The sequence below is a fragment of the Arachis stenosperma genome, chromosome 6 (assembly GCF_014773155.1).
Source record: "Arachis stenosperma cultivar V10309 chromosome 6, arast.V10309.gnm1.PFL2, whole genome shotgun sequence".
Classification (NCBI taxonomy): domain Eukaryota; kingdom Viridiplantae; phylum Streptophyta; class Magnoliopsida; order Fabales; family Fabaceae; genus Arachis; species Arachis stenosperma.
In genome coordinates, this window is record NC_080382.1 from 112,637,153 (window position 1) to 112,659,412 (window position 22,260).

General features: G+C 39.5%; 1 non-coding gene across 1 annotated transcript; it reads right to left on the bottom strand.

The window, feature by feature from the left end:
• Window positions 1-7,873: 7,873 nt before the first annotated feature.
• LOC130938425 (small nucleolar RNA R71) lies at window positions 7,874-7,981 on the bottom strand. Its single transcript, XR_009069591.1, has one exon. It is a non-coding gene; the product is annotated as a small nucleolar RNA R71 (small nucleolar RNA).
• Window positions 7,982-22,260: the final 14,279 nt, after the last annotated feature.

Here is a 22,260-nt window from a genome sequence, read left to right on the forward strand (position 1 = left end):
TGAGATGCCTCAAGGGATGCACTTTCCTCCCAACAACTATTGGGAACAACTCAACACTTCCTTAGAAGATTTGAGCCATAATGTGGAACAATTAGGGTGGAACATCATGAGCACTCCATCATTCTCCATGAAATAAGAGAAGATCAAGAGAGCAATGAGGGAGGAGCAACAAAGGCAAGGAAGGGACATAGAAGAGCTTAAGGACATTGTTGGTCCTTCAAGAAGAAGACGCCACTAAGGTGGATTCATTCCTTGTTCTTATTCTTTCTGTTTTCCAGTTTCTATTATGTTTATATATGTTTTGTGTCTCTACTCATGATCATTAGTATGTAGTAACTATGTCTTAAAGCAATGAATAAAATCCATTAATCCTTCACCTCTCTTAAATGAAATATGTTTTAATTCAAAAGAACAAGAAGTACATGAATTTCGAATTTATCCTTGAATTAGTTAGTTTAATATATTGATGTGGTGACAATACTTTTTGTTTTCTGAATAAATGATTGAACAGTGCATATTTTTGATCTTGTTGTTTATGAATGTTAAAATTGTTAGCTCTTGAAAGAATGATGAACAAAGAGAAATGTTATTGATGATCTGAAAAATCATGAAATTGATTCTTGAAGCAAGAAAAAGCAGTGAAAAAGAAGAAGCTTGCGAAAAAAAATGGCGAAAAAAAAAATATATATATATATATATATAGAAAGAAAAAGAAAAAGCCAATAGCCCTTAAAACCAAAAGGCAAGGGTAAAAAAGGATCCAAAGCAGAAAGAGTGTGCTTAAGATCTCTGGACACCACTAACTGGGGACTCTAGCAAAGCTGAGTCATAATCTGAAAAGGTTCACCCAGTTATGTGTCTGTGGCATTCATGTTTCCGGTGGTAATACTGGAAAACAAAGTGCTTAGGGCCACGGCCAAGACTCATAAGTAGCTGTGTTCAAGAATCAACATGCTTAACTAGGAAAGTCAATAACACTATCTGAACTCTGAGTTCCTAGAGACGCCAATCACTCTAAACTTCAAAGGAAAAAGTGAGATGCCAAAACTATTCAGAAGCAAAAAGCTACAAGTCCCGCTCATCTAATTAGAATTAATATTCATTGATATTTTGGAATTTATAGTATATTCTCTTCTTTTTATCCTATTTGATTTTCAGTTGCTTGGGGACAAGCAACAATTTAAGTTTGGTGTTGTGATGAGCGGATAATTTATACGCTTTTTGGCATTGTTTTTAGGTAGTTTTTAGTAAGTTCAAGCTACTTTTAGGGATGTTTTCATTAGTTTTTATGTTAAATTCACATTTCTGGACTTTACTATGAGTTTGTGTGTTTTTCTATAATTTCAGGTAATTTCTGGCTGAAATTGAGGGACCTGAGCAAAACTCTGAAAAAGGCTGACAAAAGGACTGCTGATGCTGTTGGAATCTGACCTCCCTGCACTCAAAATGGATTTTCTGGAGCTACAGTACTCCAAATGGCGCGTTCTCAACGGCTTTGAAAATTAGACATCCAGAGCTTTCCAGCAATATATAATAGTTCATACTTTATTCGGAAATTGATGACGTAACTTGGCGTTGAACGCCAAGTACATGCTGCTGTCTGGAGTTAAACGCCAAAAACACGTCATGATCCGGAGTTGAACGCCCAAAACACGTTATAACTCGGCGTTCAACTCCAAGAAAAGCCTTAGCTCGTGGATAGATCAAGCTCAGCCCAAGCATACACCAAGTGGGCCCCGGAAGTGGATTTATGCATCAATTACTTACTCATGTAAACCCTAGTAGCTAGTCTAGTATAAATAGGATAAGTTACTATTGTATTAGACGTCTTATCTTTTGACAGTTTAATCTTTGACTGTTTAGTCTTTGATCATTCGGTCTTTTGATCATTCAGGGGGCTGGCCATTCGGCCATGCCTGAACCTTTCCCTTATGTATTTTCAACGGTAGAGTTTCTGCACACCATAGATTAAGGATGTGGAGCTCTGCTGTACCTCAAGTTTCAATACAATCACTATTATTTTCTATTCAATTCTCTTTTATTCTTATTCCAAGATATACGTTGTACTTCAACTTGATGAATGTGATGATCCGTGACACTCATCATCATTCTCACCTATGAACGCGCGTGACTGACAACCACTTCCGTTCTACTCTAGGCCGGGCGCATATCTCTTAGATTCCCCAACAGAATCTTCGTGGTATAAGCTAGATAGATGGCAGCATTCATGGGGATCCGGAAAGTCTAACCTTGTCTGTGGTATTCCGAGTAGGATCCCGGGAATCCAGAAAGTCTAACCTTGTCTGTGGTATTCCGAGTAGGATTCTGGTATTGAATGACTGTGATGAGCTTCAAACTCCTGAAGACTAGGCGTGATGACAAACGCAAAAGAATCAAGGGATTCTACTCCAACCTGATTGAGAAAAACAGATGATTAGCCGTGCTGTGACAGAGCATTTGGACCATTTTCACTGAGAGGATGGAATGTAGCCATCGGCAAGGGTGATGCCTCCAGACGATTAGCCGTGCAGTGACAGTGCATAGGACCATTTTCCCGAGAGGATTGAAAGTAGCCATTGATGATGGTGATGTCCTACATACAGCTTGCCATGGAAAGGAGTAAGAAGGATTGGATGAAAGCAATAAGAAAGTAGAGATTCGAAAGGATTCTAGCATCTCCACACGCCTATCTGAAATTCCCACTATTGATTTACATAAGTATTTCTATCCCTTTTTATTTTCTATTTATTATTAATTTTCGAAACCCATAACCATTTAATCTGCCTAACTGAGATTTACAAGGTGACCATAGCTTGCTTCATACCAACAATCTCTGTGGGATCGACCCTTACTCACGTAAGGTATTACTTGGATGACCCAGTACACTTGCTGGTTAAGTTGAACGGAGTTGTGTCCACACATAGCCAAGAGCCATAATAATAATTCCATACAATAACAAAGAGTACTACATTGATGTGATCACAATTTCATCCACCATTGTGTTTGTGTTATTTTGAAGTGGAGTGTAGCTGAAATGGCCTGTAATGAGAGTATATATGTGTTGGACTTGGGCCCAACTTGAACCCAATCTAACCCGTTAGCGATTTTGGCCCGTTTGGCCCAACTTTGGGCCAAACCTTTAAAATTAGGGCACAGTTTTCAAATTTAATTATTTTCCTACGTTTTTCTACAGTTTTTATCCTTCTCGCATAGTACTGAACAGATTTAAGACGGTACTATCGGTTAATTTACCGATACGCGTTTTTACTCAATTTTCCAACTCAGAAAAATCTATTGAGTCCAAATATCATATTCATATTTTCTAATTAATATTCTAAACTTTTGAATCATATTTTGGGCAATTAAATTATTATTATTTTATGTTAATAAATTGGTTAATTATTTCTGGTTCTTACAATGAGTCCTTATCCTAAGTTTGCTCTTAAATCTGGTGATGAAGGTGATCGAGATAGGTTTTGTTAACAAGTCTGCCACTTGATCAAGAGCAGAGATCTGAACCATATAGAGTTATTTAGAATTAACCAGGTCTCTGATAAAATATAAATCCATCTCCAAATGCTTGCATCTGCTGTGCAGTACAAGATTGGCATCAAGTAAACATGTGCTATGATTGTCACAATAAATTGTTAGAGATATTAGTTGTGGGACTCTCAGTTCTCCCAATAGCTGCTGGATGCTCATGATCTCAGTCTAAGCTGAGGCTATCGCTCTATATTCTGCTTCAGTTGTAGACTTGACAATCTTAGATCGTTTGTCATTCCTCCATGCTATTAAATTTGTGCCAAGGTAGATACAATATCCAGTAGTTGACCTCCGATCATCTAAGTCCGAAGCCCAGTCCGAATCTGCAAAGGATAGAATACAATAGTCAGTGCATTTGGAAAAAATTCAACCTTCATTAAGTATACCTTCTAGATATCTAAGTGATGAGCGGATAATTTGTACACTTTTTGGCATTGTTTTTAGTATGTTTTTAGTATCTTTTAGTTAGTTTTTAGTATATTTTTATTAGTTTTTAATTAAAATTCACTTTTCTGGACTTTACTATGAGTTTGTGTGTTTTTCTGTGATTTCAGGTATTTTCTGGCTGAAATTGAGGGACCTGAGCAAAAATCTGATCCAGAGACTCAAAAGGACTGCAGATGCTGTTGGATTCTGACCTCCCTGCACTCGAAGTGGATTTTCTGGAGCTACAGAAGCCCAATTGGCGCGCTCTCAACGGCGTTGGAAAGTAGACATCCTGGGCTTTCCAGCAATATATAATAGTCCATACTTTGCCCAAGATTTGATGGCCCAAACCGGCGTTCAAAGTCACCTCAAGAAATTCCAGCGTTAAACGCCGGAACTGGCACCTGATTGGGAGTTAAACGCCCAAACTGGCACTAAAGCTGGCGTTTAACTCCAAGGAGAGTCTCTACACGAAATTGCTTCATTGCTCAGCCCAAGCACACACCAAGTGGGCCCGGAAGTAGATTTTTATGTCATTTACTCATCTATGTACTAGTTTTCTATAAGTAGGACCTTTTACTATTGTATTAGAGAGCTTTTTCGATCATGTTTGATGATTGAACCTCTTTGGGAGGCTGGCCATTCGGCCATGCCTAGACCTTGTTCTTATGTATTTTCAACGGTGGAGTTTCTACACACCATAGATTAAGGTGTGGAGCTCTGCTGTACCTCGAGTATTAATGCAATTACTATTGTTCTTCCATTCAATTCCGCTTGTTCTTTATCCAAGATATCACTTGTTCTTCAACATGATGAAGGTGATGATTGACGCCCATCACCATTCTCACCCATGAACAAGGTGACTGACAACCATTCTTGTTCTACAAGCATCTGAGGCTTAGTGAATATCTCTTGGATTCCTGATTGCACGATGCATGGTTGATCGCCTGACAACCGAGTGCTCGCCTGACAAACGAGCCAACCATTCCGTGAGATCAGAGTCTTCGTGGTATAGGCAAGAACTGATGGCAGCATTCAAGAGAATCCGGAAGGTCTAACCTTGTCTGTGGTATTCTGAGTAGGATTCAATGACTGAATGACTGTGACATGCTTCAAACCTGTAACCTACTGGGCGTTAGTGACAGACGCAAAAGAGTGATTCTATTCCGGTAGGGGAGGGAACCAAACCGGTGATTGGCAGTACTGTGACAGAATGCGTGCATTAGCTTTCACTGCGCGGATGGGAGGTAGCTGCTGACAACAGTGAAACCCTACACGAGCTTGCCATGGAAAGGAGTAAGAAGGATTGGATGAAGGCAGTAGGAAAGCAGAGAGACGGAAGGGAAGGCATCTTCATATGCTTGTCTGAAGCTCATACACCAATGATATACATAAGTATCACTATCTTTATCTTTATATTATTTTCGTTCATCATCATATACATTTGAGTTTGCCTGACTAAGATTTACAAGATGACCATAGCTTGCTTCAATGCTAACAATCTCCGTGGGATCGACCCTTACTCACGTAAGGTATTACTTGGACGACCCAGTGCACTTGCTGGTTAGTTGTGCGAAGTTGTGTAATGCCATGGAATTGAACCACCAAATCTTTTGGAGTTCATGACCAGGGATTATGAGAGTTGTGAAAAGTATTGTTCACAATTTCGCGCACCAAGTTTTTGGCGCCGTTGCCGGGGATTGTTCAAGTTTTGAGCAAGCTTTTGGTAACAATGCCTGGGATTGTTCTAGTTTGGACAACTGACGGTTCATCTTGTTGCTTAGATTAGGTATTTATTTTTTCGAAATTCTTGAAGATGAATTCTAGAGTTTCATGATGATTTGTTGAAATCTGGCTGGCTGAGAAGCCATGTCTAATCTGATTGGACCGAGGTTTCAACTTATCACCAAAAGAGCTTGTTGATTTTAATCAATCTTGCTTTTGGAGCAGTGATCTGCTAAGGCTTGGCTGACCTTTGGTCATGTCTAGTGTTTTGGACCGAAGCTTTCTTTGGAAGCTTGGCTGGCTGTGAAGCCATGTCTAATTCCTGGACCGGAGTCTTAGACTAGCATTGCACTGATTCCTGGAATTCTCGTTAAGAATTTTGATATCTTTTTCCCACTTAATTTTCGAAAAACACAAAAAAATTTGCAAAACCATAAAATCCAAAAATATTTCTTGTTTGAGTCTAGAGTCTCATCTTAAGTTTGGTGTCAAATGCATGTTTTTGTTATATTTTTCGAATCCATGCATATATTTCTTGTTTTGATCTTTAAATTCTATTGACTTGAGTGTTCATGTGTCTCATATAGTATCAGTAGTACACAAACTGCTAAGTTTGGTGTCTTGCATGCATTGTTATTTGATTCTTGTTGCATTTTGATTATTAAAAATCCAAAAATATTTTTAATTTGTGTCTTTTCAAGTCAATGATACAAAGAATTGAAGATTCAGAACATACTGCAGAGGGATTATACAGAAAAAGCTGAGCATTCAAAAATGCCCAGTGAAGAAGGCAGACTGGCGTTTAAACGCCAGCCAGGGTACCTGGTTGGGCGTTTAACGCCCAAAAAGGGTGCAATTTGGGCGTTAAACGCCAGAATGGATACCATTCTGGGCGTTTAACGCCAGGATGGTGCTAGGGGGAAGATTTTGTTTTCAAATCAATTTTTTTTCAAGTTTTCAAAGTTTTTCAAATCAAATCTTTTTCAAATCATATCTTTTCAATCAAATGTTTTCAAAATCAATTTCTTTCCTTTTTCAAAGATACTTACTAACAATTAATGATTTGATTGAACATTTTTTGCCTTTTCTGTTGAGGAAGGTTTTATGTTTGAATCATATCTTTTCTTGTTAGGCAAGTCATTAATTTTTTCTTTTCAAATTGTTTTCAAATCATATCTTTTCAAATTGTTTTCAAATCATATCTTTTAAAATTGTTTTCAAACCATATCTTCTCAATCACATCTTTTTAAAACCATAACTTTTCAATCAAATCTTTTTAACCTCATCTTTTTCAAAATAGTTTTCAATCAAATCTTTTTGATTTCTAATTTCAAAATCTTTTTCAAAAATCAATTGATTTCTTTTTCACTTTGAATTTTCGAAAATTATCAATCAAATTTTCAAAATGTTTTCAAAATCTTTTGATTGAATTTTCGAAAATTCTCTTCCCTCCTTCCCACATCCTACTATTTATGGAGTACCACTCCTTCTAAATGCACAATTCGAACCTTATCTAATTAAAGTTCGAATTCTTCTTCTCCTTCTTCTTTCTATTTCTCTTTTCCTCTGACACTTCAAGGAATCTCTATACTGTGACATAGAGGATTCCACATTTTCTTTTTCTCTTCTCTTTCATATGAGCAGGAGCAGAGACAAAGGCATTCTTGTTGAAGCTGATCCTGAACCTGAGAGGACCCTGAAGAGAAAGCTAAGAGAAGCCAAAGCACAACTCTCTTTAGAGGACCTGACCGAATTCTTCAAGGAAGAAGAACCCATGGCAGCCGAAAACAACAACAATGCCAACAATGCAAGGAAGGTGCTGGGTGACTTTACTGCACCTACTCCTGATTTCTATGGGAGAAGCATCTCTATCCCTGCCATTGGAGCAAACAACTTTGAGCTTAAGCCTCAATTAGTTTCTCTAATGCAACAGAATTGCAAGTTCCATGGACTTCCAATGGAAGATCCTCATCAGTTTTTAGCTGAATTCTTGCAAATCTGTGACACAGTCAAGACTAATGGGGTTAACCCTGAGGTCTATAGGCTGATGCTATTCCCTTTTGCTGTAAGAGACAGAGCTAGAATATGGTTGGATTCTCAACCTAAAGAAAGCCTGGACTCTTGGGAAAAGCTAGTCAATGCCTTCTCGGCAAAGTTCTTTCCACCACAAAGATGGAGTAAGCTTAGAGTGGAAGTCCAAACCTTCAGACAGAAGGATGGAGAATCCCTCTATGAAGCTTGGGAAAGATACAAACAATTAATCAGAAGATGTCCCTCAGACATGCTTTCTGAATGGAGCATCATAGGTATTTTCTATGATGGTCTCTCTGAACTATCCAAGATGTCTTTGGATAGCTCTGTTGGAGGATCTCTTCATCTGAAGAAGACGCCTACAGAAGCTCAAGAATTGATTGAAATGGTTGCAAATAACCAATTCATGTACACTTCTGAAAGGAATCCTGTGAACAATGGGACTAGTCAGAAGAAAGGAGTTCTTGAGATTGACACTCTGAATGCCATTTTGGCTCAGAATAAAATATTGACTCAACAAGTCAATATGATTTCTCAAAGTCTGTCTGGAATGCAAAATGCACCAAGCAGTACTAAGGAAGCTTCATCTGAGGAAGAAGCCTATGATCCTGAGAACCCTTCAATGGAAGAGGTGAATTACCTAGGAGAACCCTATGGAAACACCTACAATTCTTCATGGAGAAATCACCCCAATTTCTCATGGAAGAATCAAGAGAGACCTCAACAAGGTTTCAATAATAATAATGGTGGACGAAACAGGCTTGGCAATAGCAAGCCTTTTCCATCATCTTCTCAGCAACAGACAGAGAGTTCTAAGCAGAATACTTCTGACTTAGCAACAAGGGTCTCTAATCTAATAAAGACCACTCAAAGTTTCATGAATGAAACAAGGTCCTCCATCAGAAATTTGGAAGGACAAGTGGGTCAGCTGAGCAAGAAAGTTACTGAACTCCCTCCTAGTACTCTCCCAAGTAATACAGAAGAAAATCCAAAAGGAGAGTGCAAAGCCATAACCATGGCCGAATGTGGAGAGGAAAGAGAGGAGGAGGACGCCACTGAGGAAGACCTCAGTGGGCGTGTACCAATCTCCTCTGAGTTCCTCAATGAGGAACAATGGGAATCTGAGGCTCAAAATGAGACCATAGAGATTCCATTGGACTTACTTCTGCCATTCATGAGCTCTGATGAGTATTCTTTCTCTTAAGAGGATGAGTATGTCACTGAAGAGCAAGTTGCTAAATACCTTGGAGCAATCATGAAGCTAAATGACAAGTTATTTGGAAATGAGACTTGGGAGGATGAACCACCCTTGCTCACCAAAGAACTGGATGACTTGTCTAGGCAGAAACTGCCTCAAAAGAGGCAGGATCCTGGGAAGTTTTCTATACCTTGTACCATAGGCACCATGACCTTCAAGAAGGCCTTGTGTGACTTAGGGTCAAGTGTAAACCTCATGCCCCTCTCTGTAATGGAGAAATTAGGGATCTTTGAGGTGCAAGCTGCAAGAATCTCATTAGAGATGGTAGACAATTCAAGAAAACAAGCTCATGGACTTGTAGAGAATGTTTTGGTGAAGATTGAAGACCATTACATCCCTACTGATTTCATAGTCCTAGAGACTGGGAAGTGCATGGATGAATCCATCATCCTTGGCAGACCCTTCCTAGCCACAGCAAAGGCTGTGATTGATGTTGATAGAGGAGAGTTGATCATTCAAGTGAATGGAGAATCCTTGGTGTTTAAAGCCCAAGGACATCCCTCTATCATCATGGAGAGGAAGCATGAAGAGCTTCTCTCAAAACAGAGCCAAGCAGAGCCCCCACAGTCAAACTCTAAGTTTGGTGTTGGGAGGCCACAACCAAACTCTAAGTTTGGTGTTGAACCCCCACATTCAAACTCTAAGTTTGGTGTTGGGAGGTTCCAACACGGTTCTGAGCATTTCTGAGGCTCCATGAGAGTCCTCTGTCAAGCTAATGACATTAAAGAAGCGCTTGTTGGGAGGCAACCCAATGTTTTATAGTTAACTATTTTCTTTTGTTATTTTATCTTTTTTGTAGGTTGATGATCATAAAAAGTCACAAAATCAATGAAAAAAGCAAAAACAGAATGAAAAACAGGAAGAAAAACAGCACACCCTGGAGGAAGAAGCTGCTGGCGTTTAAACGCCAGTAAGCCTAGCAGTTGGGCGTTTAACGCCCAGTCTGGCACCATTCTGGGCGTTTAACGCCAGAAAGGGGCACCAGACTGGCGTTAAACGCCAGAAAAGGGCAACAACCTGGCGTTAAACGCCAGGAATGGGCACCAGCCCGGCGTTTAACGCCAGAAATAGCTCAAAACGTGATTTTGAGCAACATTTGGTGCAGGGATGACTTTTCCTTGACACCACAGGATCTGTGGACCCCACAGGACCCCACCATCAATCTCTCTCTTCTTCCCCCACTCACCAATCACCTCAATACCTCTTCCCCAAAAACCCTTCACCTATCAAATCCCATCTTTCTCTTCACCACTCACATCCATCCTTCATAAATCCCCACCAACCTCACCCTTCAAATTCAAACCACTTTCCCTCCCAAACCCACCCTCCATGGCCGAACCATTACCCCCCTCTCTCCCATATATATACCCTTCTTCAACCCTTCATTTTTACACAACCTAAACACCCTTTCTTACCCTTCTTGGCCGAACACACCACCTTCCCCCTCTTCCTCATTTCTTCTTCTTCTACTCTCTTCTTTCTTCTTTTGCTCGAGGACGAGCAAACATTTTAAGTTTGGTGTGGTAAAAGCGTTGCTTTTTCATAACCATTATGGCATCCAAGGCCGGAGAAACCTCTAAAAAGAGGAAAGGGAAGGCAAAAGCTTCCACCTCCGAGTCATGGGAGATGGATAGATTTCTCTCAAGGGTGCATCAAGTCCACTTCTATGAAGTTGTGGCCTTGAAGAAGGTGATCCCCGAGGTCCCCTTTTCACTCAAAAAGGGTGAATATCCGGAGATCTGCCATGAGATCCGAAGAAGAGGTTGGGAAGTACTCACCAACCCCATTCAACAAGTCGGAATCTTGATGGTTCAAGAGTTCTATGCCAATGCATGGATCACCAAGAACCATGACCAAAGTGTGAACCCGAATCCAAAGAGTTATCTCACTATGGTTCGGGGGAAATACTTGGATTTTAGTCCGGAGAGTGTAAGGGTGGCGTTCAACTTGCCTATGATGCAAGGAGATGAGCATCCTTACACTAGAAGGGTCAACTTTGATCAAAGGTTGGACCAAGTCCTCACAACCATATGTGAAGAGGGCGCACAATGGAGGCAAGATTCAAGAGGAAAGCCGGTTCAATTGAGAAGGCATGACCTCAAGCCCGTGGCTAGAGGATGGTTAGAGTTCATACAACGCTCAATCATTCCCACTAGCAACCGGTCCGAAGTTACCATAGACCGGGCCATCATGATCCATAGCATCATGATTGGAGAAGAAATAGAAGTTCATGAGGTTATAGCCCAAGAACTCTACAAGGTGGCGGACAAGACCTCCACTTTGGCAAGGTTAGCCTTTCCTCATCTCATCTGTCATCTCTGTTATTCAGTTGGAGTTGACATAGAGGGAGATACCCCCATTGATGAGGACAAGCCCATCACCAAGAAAAGGATGGAGTGCACAAGAGACCCCTCTCACCATGAGATCCCTGAGATTCCCCAAGGGATGCACTTTCCTCCACAAAATTATTGGGAGCAATTAAACACCTCCCTAGGAGAATTGAGTTCCAACATGGGACAACTAAGGGTGGAGCATCAAGAACACTCCATTCTCCTCCATGAAATTAGAGAAGACCAAAGAATCATGAGGGAGGAGCAACAAAGATAAGGAAGAGACATTGAGGAGCTCAAGCACTCCATAGGATCTTCAAGAGCAAGAAAGAGCCGCCATCACTAAGGTGGACCCGTTCCTTGATTTCCTTGTTCTTTATTCTTCTGTTTTTCGATTTTTAGTGCTTATGTTTATCCATGTTTGTGTCTTATGATCATTAGTGTCTTAGTGTCTATGCCTTAAAGTTATGAATGTCCTATGAATCCATCACCTTTCTTGAATAAAAATGTGCTTAATTGGAAAGGAAAGAATTGCATGAATTCTGAATTTTATAATAGTTTAATTATTTTGATGTGGTGGCAACACTTTTGTTCTTTGAATGTATGCTTGAACAGTGCATATGCCTTTTGAACTTGTGGTTCATGAATGTTGGCTCTTGAAAGAATGATGAAAAAGGAGACATGTTACTGAGAATATGAAAAATCATTAGAAATGATTCTTGAAGCAAGAAAAAGCAGAAAAAAAAGAGAAAAAGCAAACGAAAAAAAAAAAACAAAACAAAAAAAAACCGAAAAAAAAAGAAAAGAAAGAAAAAGAAAAGAAATAAAGTTGTGATCCAAGGCAAATAAGAGTGTGCTTAAGAACCCTGGACACCTCTAATTGGGGACTTTAGCAAAGCTGAGTCACAATCTGAAAAGGTTCACCCAATTATGTGTCTGTGGCATGTATGTATCCGGTGGTAATACTGGAAGACAGAGTGCTTTGGGCCACAGCCAAGACTCAATAAATAGCTATGTTCAAGAATCATCATACTTTACTAGGAGAATCATTAACACTATCTGGATTCTAAGTTCCTAAAGAAGCCAATCATTCTGAATTACAAGGGATAGAGTGAGATGCCAAAACTATTCAGAGACAAAAAGTTAAAAGCCCCGCTCATCTAATTAATACTGATCTTCATAGATGTTTTTGGAGTTCATTGCATATTCTCTTCTTTTTATCTTATTTTATTTTCAGTTGCTTGGGGACAAGCAACAATTTAAGTTTGGTGTTGTGATGAGCGGATAATTTGTACACTTTTTGGCATTGTTTTTAGTATGTTTTTAGTATCTTTTAGTTAGTTTTTAGTATATTTTTATTAGTTTTTAATTAAAATTCACTTTTCTGGACTTTACTATGAGTTTGTGTGTTTTTCTGTGATTTCAGGTATTTTCTGGCTGAAATTGAGGGACCTGAGCAAAAATCTGATCCAGAGACTCAAAAGGACTGCAGATGCTGTTGGATTCTGACCTCCCTGCACTCGAAGTGGATTTTCTGGAGCTACAGAAGCCCAATTGGCGCGCTCTCAACGGCGTTGGAAAGTAGACATCCTGGGCTTTCCAGCAATATATAATAGTCCATACTTTGCCCAAGATTTGATGGCCCAAACCGGCGTTCAAAGTCACCTCAAGAAATTCCAGCGTTAAACGCCGGAACTGGCACCTGATTGGGAGTTAAACGCCCAAACTGGCACTAAAGCTGGCGTTTAACTCCAAGGAGAGTCTCTACACGAAATTGCTTCATTGCTCAGCCCAAGCACACACCAAGTGGGCCCGGAAGTGGATTTTTATGTCATTTACTCATCTATGTACTAGTTTTCTATAAGTAGGACCTTTTACTATTGTATTAGAGAGCTTTTTCGATCATGTTTTGATGATTGAACCCTCTTTGGGAGGCTGGCCATTCGGCCATGCCTAGACCTTGTTCTTATGTATTTTCAACGGTGGAGTTTCTACACACCATAGATTAAGGTGTGGAGCTCTGCTGTACCTCGAGTATTAATGCAATTACTATTGTTCTTCCATTCAATTCCGCTTGTTCTTTATCCAAGATATCACTTGTTCTTCAACATGATGAAGGTGATGATTGACGCCCATCACCATTCTCACCCATGAACAAGGTGACTGACAACCATTCTTGTTCTACAAGCATCTGAGGCTTAGTGAATATCTCTTGGATTCCTGATTGCACGATGCATGGTTGATCGCCTGACAACCGAGTGCTCGCCTGACAAACGAGCCAACCATTCCGTGAGATCAGAGTCTTCGTGGTATAGGCAAGAACTGATGGCAGCATTCAAGAGAATCCGGAAGGTCTAACCTTGTCTGTGGTATTCTGAGTAGGATTCAATGACTGAATGACTGTGACATGCTTCAAACCTGTAACCTACTGGGCGTTAGTGACAGACGCAAAAGAGTGATTCTATTCCGGTAGGGGAGGGAACCAAACCGGTGATTGGCAGTACTGTGACAGAATGCGTGCATTAGCTTTCACTGCGCGGATGGGAGGTAGCTGCTGACAACAGTGAAACCCTACACGAGCTTGCCATGGAAAGGAGTAAGAAGGATTGGATGAAGGCAGTAGGAAAGCAGAGAGACGGAAGGGAAGGCATTTTCATATGCTTGTCTGAAGCTCATACACCAATGATATACATAAGTATCACTATCTTTATCTTTATATTATTTTCGTTCATCATCATATACATTTGAGTTTGCCTGACTAAGATTTACAAGATGACCATAGCTTGCTTCAATGCTAACAATCTCCGTGGGATCGACCCTTACTCACGTAAGGTATTACTTGGACGACCCAGTGCACTTGCTGGTTAGTTGTGCGAAGTTGTGTAATGCCATGGAATTGAACCACCAAATCTTTTGGAGTTCATGACCAGGGATTATGAGAGTTGTGAAAAGTATTGTTCACAATTTCGCGCACCACTAAGTATCCTCTTAACTGCCTTCCAATGTTGAATGGTTGGTGAATGCATAAATTGAGAAACTTTGTTCACAACGAATGGTAAATCTGGTCTTGTAATTGTGAAATACTGTAAGGCTCCTACAATGGATCTATATTGCTTAGGATCTTCATAAGGATCTGAGTCACTTTTTCTCATCTTCAAAGATGTTATCATAGGTGTAGGCATAGGATTTGAATTATGAATTCCTGCACGATTTTGCAAGTCTTTTGCATACTCTGTTTGAGTGAGCAACAATTTTTGGTCAGGTAAATAATGGACTTTAAGGTCTAAAAAGAAGTGAAATAAACCAAGATCCTTCAAAGAAAAAATGCAGTTCAATTTCTTAATTAAGTTGTCTATCTCAACAGAGTTTAACCCTGTGATAATAATATCATCCACATATATCAGGATGTAAGTGACATCAGAATTTGTTTTTCTTATAAATAATGCCACATCAAAAGTTATATTTCAAAAGTCAAAATTTTTTAAGGTAGAAGCAAGAGTATTATACCAAATCCTTGGGGCTTGCTTGAGACCATAGATGGTCTTGTGCAGTTTGCAAACTTTCATTGACTGCCTCACATTGCATCCAACTGGTTGCTGCATATAGAAATTTTATGATAATGCCCCACTTAAGAATGCATGATCAAAATCAAACTATCTTAAGCACCAATTATGGGTTAGTGCAATAGTGATTATGATTTGCACTGTTTTATACCTAAGAATTTTACCTTCTGCACTCTTTTTAATGGCGTACACCCATTTGCAACCAACACAGGTTGCATTGGGTGGAAGATCAACCAAAAACCATGTCCCACATTTAGTTATAGCCTTAAATTTGTTGTCTATAGCCTGCTTCCAATGAGAACAAGTGAGGGACTTGATGAGCGGATATTTTATATGCTTTTTGGCATCATTTTCATATATTTTTAGTGTATTTTGTTTAGTTTTTATAGGTTTTAGTTTTAAATTCACATTTTTAGATTCTACTTTATTTTTTGTGTTTTTGTGCAATTTCATATAATTTCTGGCTAAAATTGAGGAGCTGGAGCAAAAGTCTGATTCAGAGACAGAGAAAGCACTGCAGATGCTGTCCGGATCTGACCTCTTCGCACTCGGAAGAGAATTTTTGGAGCTACATAAGTCCAAATGGAGCGTTATCACTGGTTATGAAAAGTTAACTTCTAGAGCTTTCAAGAAATGTATAATCGTCCATATTTTGTTTCGGATTAGAAGGCCCAAAACTGGCGTCCATTCAGAGAAACTCTTCCTCAGAAACACAGAAGAGTGTCTGGCCCTCATTAGTACCAAGGAGGCCAAACCTCAGGAGCAAGCTATTAAGGGACTTAAGGCAATCACGAACCATAAGAATCCTGACAATGCCATTGAGCACACCCTTACAGAGGAGAAGGAACCTCGAGTTGAATCTTCTCTAGGTGTGCAAGAGAAGCCTATGACTCCCACAAAGCACGCCCATGCAGAGGTGAAAGAGCCTCAAGAGCTACCCTTCCTAGGCATACAAAAAGAACTGGCAAATGAGCAGTTGGCTCATTTCCCAGCATCCCTTAAGGAGTTGCAAGTCAATATCTCTTCTATATAGGTATTGGAAAAGAAGACTCCCTACACGGCCTATCTAAAAGGCATTCTTTTTGAAAAGAAGGACCTAATGGGAGATGAAATAGAGGTACTTACTAAGAAGTACAGTATCCTAATTCAGAATGAGTTGCCAAGAAAGATGCCAGATCCAGGGAGCTTTCAAATCCCATGGACTACTGGAAAGATCATTTTTGACAAAGCCCTGTATATGATATTGGCTTAAGTTTAAATCTGATACCTTCCACTGAGGCAGAGGCCGAATCTAAAGAGACTGGAAAGGCATTGAACGCCAGTAAAAAATCCCTCACTGGGCGTTCAACGCCCATCCTGGCAGCAGAACTGGCATTGAACGCCAACCAGGGAGCACTGGCTGGGCGTTCAACGCCCAACCACATAGGAATTCTGGCGCTGAACGCCAGTGAAGAACCCTTTACTGGGCGTTCAACACCCACACAGCCAGAGAAGCTGGCATTGAATTCCAATAAGGATACCCCTGCTGGGCGTTCAACGCCCAAAAGGATAGAGGAACTGGCGTCTAATGCTAGTAAGGGTGCACAGCAAGGGCGTTCAACGCCCAAAGAGCTAGCAGAGCTGGCATTGAACGCCAGTCAATGCACACCTTCTGAGTGCTCATATTCCACTCAAGAAATCCCTATCCAAGAACTAAAGGAAGCCAAGGCTCATATAGAGACCATAGAGGTTCCTTTGAGTTCTGATGAACACTCATCATCGGATGATGATGAAGACACTAGGGAAGAGCAAGTTGCTCGATACCTAGGAGCTCTTATGAAGCTGAATGCCAAACTGTTTGGTACAAATCCTTTGGAGGAAGAGCCTCCATTGCTTTTCAAAGAACTCAATTCTTTGGTTCAACAGAAGCTTCCAGATCCTAGATGCTTTCTGATTCCTTGCACCATAGGCACTATGGCCTTTGAGAAGGCTCTATGTGACCTAGGATCAAGTATAAACCTCATGCCACTCTCTGTAATAGAGAAGTTGGGAATCCAAGAGGCACAAGAAACAAGGCTTCCTTTGCATAAAGACTGGATGGTGTTCAAGGTTCTGGACCTTCCATTACCCCTTAACAAGGGAGGCACTTGCCTAAAAGATTTAGCATCCAACCCTCCTCCTTTGGATGGAACTAATTCAATTCCTTCTAAGACCAAATGTAAGTTTGGTGTTGGATGTACACTATCCACCAAGGAGGAAGGCCCCAAAAGAAAGAGGCCTAGGGGCTGGAAAAACAAAAATATCCCTACTGAAGGCTTTTCACAATGGAAGATGGTGGTAGTCACTTATTTCATCATGGTATTCACCATGGAAGAGGGAAGTGGCAATCAGGGACACCAGCATGTTACTGCAAGCCCAACCCTACCTCAGATAGTGAATAAGATCTTGTCTCTTGAGCGTCTTACGCTAATCCAAGAGAGCACAGGAAGGAAGCTCCCAGTAAGGAGTAAGGATTTATTCCTCTATGACTATCTTCCTCCTTGAAAGGAGTTGTCTATCAAGCTAATGACATTAAAGAAGCGCTTGATGGGAGGCAACCCAACCTTAATTAATTATTTTTGTTTTTCTTTAAGTTATATTTTTAGGTTCATGATAATGTTCAGCAGTCAGAACAGAGACAAAATTCTTCAGCAGTGAAAACAGAGCACTCTGGATTGAGTGTTGTTGAAGTTGAACGCCAGCCAGGGAGCTCTGGCTGGGCGTCTAACGCCCCAAATGGGCAGCATTGCTGGCGTTGAATGCCAGCCAAGGAGTAGCGCCTGGGCATTTAAACGCCAGTGCAGAGGACAGGGAATTTGAATTCCCTAGCCTCTCAGGACCAGTAGGTCCCACAGAAGCTCCACCTTACCTTCTTCTACCCTATTCTTCCCAATTGTTCATATTTGCTCGAGGACGAGCAAAACTCTTAAGTTTGGTGTTGTAAAAATTTTGCTTTTTGACTTCTACCACTCCCAAGTATGGCACCAAAGACTGGAGAAACCTCAAGGAAGAAGAAGGGAAAGGAATTTACCCCCACAAGAAGAGGATGGAGAAAATGAGAAAGCATGCACATGAGCCTGTGTAGCCGCCTCAACAGAGACAAAGGAGTGACATAGAGGAGATCAAGCATCACATTGGATCCTCAAGGAGGAGCACTAGCCACCACCATTAAAGGTGGATTCGTTCTCTTTTACTCCCTTTCCCTTTTATTAGTTTTTTGTTTTCTGTTATGTTTTATCTGTTCTCTTATTTTGTTGCATGATCATTTGCATTGATGTCTTAAATTTATAAAATGTTCCATATATCTCTCACCTTGCTTAAAAGAAAAAAATTATTTGAAAAGAATTGAGAGATACATAAAGTTCAAGTTTAAAATAAGAGTAGTTTAATTATGTTGATATGGAGGCACTGCTTTTGTTTTCTGAATGCATGATTAAACAGTGCATATTTGAAGTTGAAATTTTTAAATGTTGGCTCTTGAAAGAATAAGGAAAAAAGATAAAATATTATTGATAATTTGAAAAATCTAAAAATTGATTTTTAAGCAAGAAAAGACAGCAAAAAGAAAAAGAAAAGCACGTTGCAAACGAAAAAAAATTATATATGCATGCGAAAAAGAAAGAAAAAATGGCAAAAATAAATAAATAAATAAATAAAGCAGAAAAATCCATTACTGCCCAAAAATGTAGGAAAAGGAGGGCAGATTGAAAAAGCCAATAACCCTTTAAACCAAAAGGCAAAGGTTAAAGGATACAAGGCTTTGAACATTAATGGATAGGAGGGCCTAAAGGAATAAAATCCTGGCCTAAGCGGCTCAACCAAGTTGTCCCTAACCATGTGCTTGTGGCGTGAAGGTGTCAAGTGAAAAGCTTGAGACTGAGCGGTTAAAGTCGTGGTCCAAAGCAAAAAGAGTGTGCTTAAGAACTCTGGACACCTCTGTATAGGGACTCTAGCAAAGCTGAGTCACAATCTGAAAAGGTTCACCCAGTTAAAGTGTCTGTGGCATTATTGTATCCGATGGTAATACTGGAAAACAAAGTGCTTAGGGTCACGGCTAAGACTTTGAAAGCTGTGTTCAAGAATAAAAAAGAGCTTAATTAGGAGAGTCAATAGTATCATCTGGATTCTAAGTTCCTAAAGGTGCCAACCATTTTGAGTTTCAATGGATAGTGAGATGCCAAAACTTTTCAAAAGCAAAAAGCTACTAAGTCCCGCTCATCTAATTGTAATTGAGCTTTATTTGAAACTTTGAGATTTATTGTATCTTAATTTTCTTTTTTATCCTACTATGTTTTTGGTTGCTTGGGGACAAGCAACAATTTAAGTTTGGTATTGTGATGAGCGGATATTTTATACGCTTTTTGGCATCATTTTCATATAGTTTTTAGTGTGTTTGTTTAGTTTTTATTGAGTTTTTATAGGTTTTAGTGTTAAATTCACATTTTTGGATTCTGCTTTGACTTTTTGTGTTTTTGTGCAATTTCAGATAATTTCTGGCTGAAATTGAGGAGCTGGAGCAAAAGTCTGATTAAGAGATAGAGAAAGCACTGCAGATGCTGTCCAGATCTGACCTCCTTATACTCGGAAGAGCTTTTATGGAGCTACAGAAATCCAAATGGAGCACTCTCAATGGCTATGGAAATCTGAATTTCAGAGCTTTCCAGCAATGTATAATAGTCCATACTTTGCTTTGGATTAGAAGGCCCAAAACTGGTGTCCAACGCCAGATTTTTGCCCCCTTCCAGGCGTCCAGCGCCCAAAGAGTAGAGCCCAGCGTCCAAAAGTCCAGAGAGGACCCCTTAGCCAGCATTCAATGCCCTAAGAGCCTCATAGCACGTGGATCTCATCAAAGCTCAGCCAAAACACTCACCAAGTGGATTAAATAGACTGTTTTACCTTTACTAGTCATTTGTTTAGTATTTAAAGTGTATTTTACATAATTATTAGAGAAACATGCATACTAGTCACCATATTCGAGTTTTACATTGTATTTCCTTTCAGTATGAGTTTCTAAACCTCCTAGGTTGAGGGGAGGAGCCCTGCTGAGTCCTATAAATTAATAAAAGTATTACTATTTCTTCTTTGATCCATGTTTGATTTACTTCTAAGATGTATATCCACTCTTCAACATGGTGAATAGGATGATTAGTGACAATCAAATCTGTTCATCATACTAAGACGAACGTGCCTGACAAACACCCACATCTACTTGGGTTCGTGTGAATACGTGCCTGGAAAGCACTAACCAACAGCTATGTTTATACATCTCTCAGACGGCTAATTCACGACTTTGTTGGAGACTTCTCGAAACACCAGATCAGCCGATTTTTGTGGAGATTAGGGTCTCCATGGTATAGGCTAGAATCCAAAGAAGCAGCATTCTCTGATCCAGAAGATTCGACCTTGTCTGTGGCATTTTGAGTAGGATCGCCAAGAGAATGATCTGCTAGAGCTTCACCCTTCGTCAGATTGGATGGCCACGGCTAATGGCGTTCAATCTGTAGCAGAGAAGATCAATGACCACGGCCCATGGCGTTGATCACATACAGCCTGCCATTGAAGAAATTACTCACAAACAAAGAAGATAGTAATGCCAGAGTTAATTTAGAAAGACAAAGCAACTCCAATCTTCAACTATATTCCTATTACAGATTCCAAAAATCCTAAATTCCATAATCCAACAACCTCTTGATCCACCTGACTAAGACCTGCAAGATAACCATAGCTTGCTTCAAACCACAATCCTCGTGGGATCGACCCTGATTCGCTCAGATATTACTTGGATAACTCAGTGCACTTGCTGGTACAGCTGTACGAAAGTGTGGGGATTTATGCTACCAGGACTGTTTAGCATTTTTTAGTACTTGATTGACTAAATCAGGGGAGTCAGGAATAGCCACTAGGTTTTTCAGCTTTATAATACTAGATTTTAGTCTAGTAGTCATGGGATGAGTATTGGAAGAAAGAAATGGAGTTGTGGTAGCAGTAGGTGTACTAGGAGGGAGTTGAATTTCTATCCCAGAAATTAGGATAGTGTTGGTTGTTGTAGTGTCGGTGGTGATTGTGGGAGAGGGAGTTGAGGTATTAGTGTGAGAATTTGGAGGATTGACAATGGGAGATGAGTATAGATTAGATAAAGGGAAGGGTTGTATGTTAGAAACAAAAGTAGAATCGAATTGAATAAGTTGAATAATCAAGGGAATGACTCTACCAGGTGCATTATTAGGAGAGGGAGATGAGTATAGTGCAGAAGAATGTGAAGGTTTTCATCCCTGAAAGGAAAAAATAAGTTCATCAAATAATATATTTCTAGAGATAAAAATCTTGCCTTCTTGATTAAGACATTAATAACCTTTATTGTTCGAATCATAACCCAAAACACATACATTTTAGATTTAAAATTGAACTTTCTTTTATTGTATGGTCGTAGCAAGCGATAACAAGCACATCCAAATATCCTTAGAGATATATAATCTGGTGGTTTGAGAAAAAGAGCTTCATAAGAACTATGAAAATTTAGTTTTACTATGGGTAATCTGTTTATAAGAAAACAGGCAGTAGTAAAGACAACATTCCAATATTCTAGGGACATGGATGCAGTAGCTAGAAGAGATAAATCAGTCTCAGTGATATGTCTATGCTTTCTCTCTACACTTCCTTGTTGAAAGAAGTAATAGATTTTTTTGAATTGGCTAAATTAGCTAAGCATTTAGAATTAACAGCAATAAGTGTAATCATCCCATTTCTTGAAACAACTAGTTGATCAAAATAATAGATTCTTCCTTTAGCTATTCCTTGAAGGAGATGATTCCGAATAACCTGATTAGGAATTACACAAAAGTCAGGCCAGAATTCAAAAAAGACATGATTGTCTTGAATTAGAACCACAACATTCTTGATAGTAGGGGTTGAATTTGTAAGAAGAAGTGCCATGAATCATCACAACTGAGCTCTAGATACTATGTTACAAGAATGAATTGTCACGATAGAACTTCACAATAGTTAAGACTCTTAGTGAAAACACTAAGAGCAGTAACAATTAGTTTTTTATTAAAAATGCAATATGAGGAAGAAAAAAAGAGAGAGAGAGAATTATCTCATAAAATAGAATTGATTACTTCGTATCATTTTTCACACACTGAAATACATATATATACTCACTAGAGTATAAGAGCTAATAAAACTGTTGAGATGGACAAAACAGAATAACCGAATACCTATCTTTAGTAACTAGTAACTAACACTAGCTATAATTGGTTAACAAATTATTTTTTATTTGTATGCTTACCCTCAACAGTTACAATATTTATTTTGGCTCTGTTTGTTTGAATGGAAAATGAAAAGAAAGAAAAAAGGAAGAAAAGAA